Below are 4,642 nucleotides of genomic sequence, written 5' to 3'. Positions count from 1 at the left end.
TCGTAGTTCCGGGGTGCGTCACGGACGGAAACGGAAATCAAAATTACATTCTCGGAGACACTCTGACGTCACGAGACCGCCGCCATCTTGGTATTGGGGGGAAACAAACGGATTTCTACTGATCAAATGTATACGTTGAGCTCCGTTTTTATTACATATTTTATCACATTCTTGTTCATTTCATAACCTTTTCATGTCATTTGTTTTGAAAATATTGAGGCCAACATGGCATTTCACTATTTCGAAAGCTTTTCTGGTGATTCTAAAGTGTATGTTTCCCCCCAAGCCATAGACATGCACTTAGACAGAAAGACAGGAAGTTGACTTCGAGAATCTCCTAATCGATACACATTTATTTGTTTTAATGTACAGTTTATCTTCATATTGAAACATAGCACGTGTGTTGTTTATTTCACTACATTTACCACAATCCTGATATATTCAGAATCAGATGGCCGCTACGCGTGCCAGATGTGCCTCAAGGTGGCGCCATAACTTTATTTCTTGGTCTAATCGACGCCACTGGACTGCGTTGGGTGAAAGCATCTATAATGGCTGGTCTGGCGTCAGTTCTTCAACGGTCTATCTTATTTAGGTGGAATAACAAAAAGAAAAATGACATGTGAAGTATGTTGTGTGCCAGGTTCAAACAGTGCTGTATATGTACAGTTTATTCCTACTCCTATCCAAGCTCCGGGAGGGTCATCAAAGAGAAGTCGGGTCATCAAAGAGAAGTCGCCTATTCTTAGTCCTTGCCCCACAATGGTGGAATTGTCCTAATAAACTAACCTACACTGTAGCACTCAACACTTTATGAACATTGTTACTGAGACGAAAGTTAAGTTTACTCTATTATTACTAGATCTGGTATGTCTAGATGTAACACTGTATGGGTACAAGTTTACTCTATTATTACATGTCTAGATGTAACATTACTGTCTATGTATAATGTACCTATGTAAACGAGACGAACCCCGCCCCCCCCCCCCCCCCCCCCCCCCCATTCGCAACTACTTGTCCAGACCACTTATACTTGTCCAGACCACTTATACCCGTCCAGCCTGGCTCTGCGGCTCTGCAGATACCCCCTATTGAAGCTCAGGGACCTGGGCTTGAACTATGACCTCTGCCAGTGGGTCTTGGACTTCCTGACTGGCAGACCCCAGGTGGTGAGAGCAGGCAACTGCACCTCCTCATCCATCACCCTCAACATAGGGGCCCCCCAGGGCTGTGTTCTGAGTCCCCTCCTCTACTCCCTGTACACACACGACTGTGTGGCTCAGCGGAGTAGCAATACAATCATCAAATTTGCTGACGACACAGTGGTGGTGGGCCTGATCTCTGCCAACGACGAGAGGGCCTACCTGGAAGAGGTCAAGGTCCTGGCGGGATGGTGCCAGGAAAACAGCCTCTCCCTGAACGTCAGCAAAACAAAGGAGATTATTGTGGACTTCAGGAGGTCGGGGGTCAAGGACTACAGCCCCCTCAGCATCGACGGGGCACCGGCAGACTACAAAGAGTGACACGTTCAGCCGAACGCACAATTGGAGGGGGGCTCCCCACCCTCCAGAACATTTACAACAAGCGTTGCAAGGGCAAGGCGAAGAGAATCATTAAAGACTCCAGTCACCCGAACAACTGCCTCTTTGAACTGCTGCGGTCAGGCAAGCGATACCGGAGTCTCAAGGCGAGCACAGAAAGACTCAGAAGAAGCTTCTATCCCCAGGCCATCAGGCTGCTAAACGAACAATGAATGAACACTACACAACAACAACCACCAAACGCACATAGCACACACATCCACACGCACACACTCACTTTAAACAAACACACTGTAGCACCCACTCCACACACTTTATAGCACACACCCACTTTAAACAAACACACTGTAGCACCCACTCCCCACACTTTATATTTATTGATGAAGGATTGCACTACAACTCGTACACCTTACTGTAAATTGTACCTAAATTGTACCTCATCCCATTTCTGCTTTGCACTATATAGTACTGTACATTAGTACACTGCATAGTTGTAACTGAGGGGTACAATTCCCTGACTGTATTGATAAGTATGGTATCATTAAACCACTACCGCTTTATGTACTTTAACTACTGGCCATACAGTACACAATATCTAAATATGATGAACACTTTCCCACAATGAAATCGGGTCCACACAAAGGTAATAATCAAATATTTAATATATAGCAAAAGGTACATATAATATTCACCATTACATTTATGATTTGAATGCACTTGTAAGGCAAATGAGTACTCGTAGGCAAATCAACACTGAATGTCCAATCTCTGGTTACGCAGGAAGCAAGTATACAACCTGGCTCTTAGGGAATTATAACGATGGCACACTTAATGATTATAGCTGGATATACTGTAGGGGTCCTCCCGGTTGTAAGCCGGCAGGGGGGGTAGGAGAGCCGTCGGCAGTATCCCGTCTGGTCAACGATGTCTAGGGAGACTTCACGTACAGAAGACAGTGCAGTAGAATCTTGATCCACAGATGAATACACCTTGGCTCTCTTGTAGGCTGTAGCTGTAGCTGTAGCTCCACAGTGAAGAAGAAGCGAGGCGACCTCAGTCTGGTCTGAGCGCCGTCTCACCTTGACTCCTCTCGGGGTAAATCCAACACTCACCGGTGTTGGCGATTATCCGCTCCACAAATCAAAGTACCAAAGCAAATATATATTCCATGCCGCATAGGGCTCAGCAGTCGTCGGGTAGGTAATCCAATGTACAGGTCCACTCGGTCCTCGCCTAGAACTCCTCGGATGAAAGCACCACGTGTGGTCTGCCCAACCTGGTTAAGACTCTAGATAACACGAGGAAGCGATGGGGGTGCTGCTCACTTTAGAACTCTAACCGCACGATGCACCATACATAATAGACTATTATTACTTAATAGAAATACGGTGCCAAACTCTGACAATTCAGCTATTAATTCGCACGAGGTCTCAATGCTATTCTAAGGCCAAACAGGCCATACTACACCACACACGGTATCGTGGGGTGAGGCTTCACGTTCTGTTACTTAGTTGGGTAGAAGGGTAAAGGACTAAGGGATAAGAGGACTTCTACATTTACTTGCGCCATATTTATATGCACGGTGAACAAATAGTGCCACTCTCCTTTCGGTAGCCGTATTCCTGCGCAGAGCCGGGGCTAGTAGGGACATGTTTAGTCGGTACCATTGAACTTGGCTCCAAGGGGCTTGTCTCCTGGCGCCAGTTCCTTGTCCAATAAGAGAATGAACTATTATGGGCTATAGTAGACTAAAGGGACATTCCGTGTATATGTACAAGGAATATACAAGGGATATCAAACGATATACAAATACTATTCAATATATATCCATAAATAAATATATCTATTCGGTTTAATCTGATCCTTCACAACAGCCGCCCCCTAATTAGTCCCACCTAATTAGCTAAGCAGAGACAGATTAACCGCACTGTCCACTACTCAATGTCCGCTGTAAGGGTCAGTCAACTCACAAAGGCATAGGGTCATGGTCGTCATCGATAGTATCGGGGAGCCTTGGCAGTTCTATTAGCCTCGCCACGGGTCGGGTGTAAGTCCGTCCTTGGACGAGCACTTCAGCTGCTCGGACCTTTCCATCGGCACCGGTGATCACTTTGCTTACGCGGCCAGCCGGCCACATAGCTCGGGGTAGTGACTGGTCGATAATCATGACGACTGTTCCTTCTGTCAAATTGTCTCTCTCTTTCACCCATTTCTGGCGGGTCTGTAGAGACGGTAGGTAGTGGAGTAGGAAGCTGTTCCAAAACTTGTCAGCCAGTACTTGACTGTACCTCCACATTCTTCGGCCGTTCGCTTCTTCAGGCCTGTACATTGTCTGGGGTAGCGCGGGGTCCAGCCGCCCCATCAAGAGTGTGTTGGGGGTGACTGGGTCGACATCTGCTACATCACTTGAGACGTAACCGAGGGGCTTTGAGTTCAATACTCCCTCGATCTCCGTGAGGACTGTCATTAGGACTTCTTCCGCCACGGTCTGGGCCCCAAGCACGGCGTACAGGGCTGTCTTTATGGAACGTACTTCTCGTTCCCAGGTTCCACCGAAGTGAGGTGCGTTCGGGGGATTAAACTGGAAGTCAATCTGGGATGGAACGAGGTGGGTCTTAAGTTCTGGGCCCATAGCTTGGAAGCTCTCTCTCAGCTCTCTTTCTCCGCCTTTGAAGTTTGTCCCGTGATCAGACAACAATGTAGACGGTTTTCCTTTCCGTGATGTGAATCTTCGGAAGGCCATAAGGAATGAGTCTGTGCTCATGGTTGGGAGGAGTTCGATATGTATCGCTCTGGTGGTCATGCATTTGAATACAATACCCCACCGCTTCTCGGTTCCTCTTCCTCTCTTTATATACAGCGGGCCGAAACAGTCCATACCGGTGGAGTGAAAAGGCTTGTAGCCGAGTCGGAGGCGACAGGGAGGTTGGTCAGCCATCCGGGGTATACTGGGCTGGGCTCGCCACTTACGACAGTCTAGACAGGTTCGCTGGAAGCGCCGCACTGCTTCTCTCCCTTGCAGTATCCAATAACGACGTCTGATCTCCGCGAAGACTCTCTCTGCCCCTGCGTGGTGCACATCCTCGTCGTATTTCTTTATG

Source organism: Notolepis coatsorum (genome assembly GCF_963971535.1).
Source record: "Notolepis coatsorum genome assembly, chromosome: 9".
NCBI classification, from domain to species: domain Eukaryota; kingdom Metazoa; phylum Chordata; class Actinopteri; order Aulopiformes; family Paralepididae; genus Notolepis; species Notolepis coatsorum.
Note: the sequence above shows the minus strand (reverse complement) of the source record.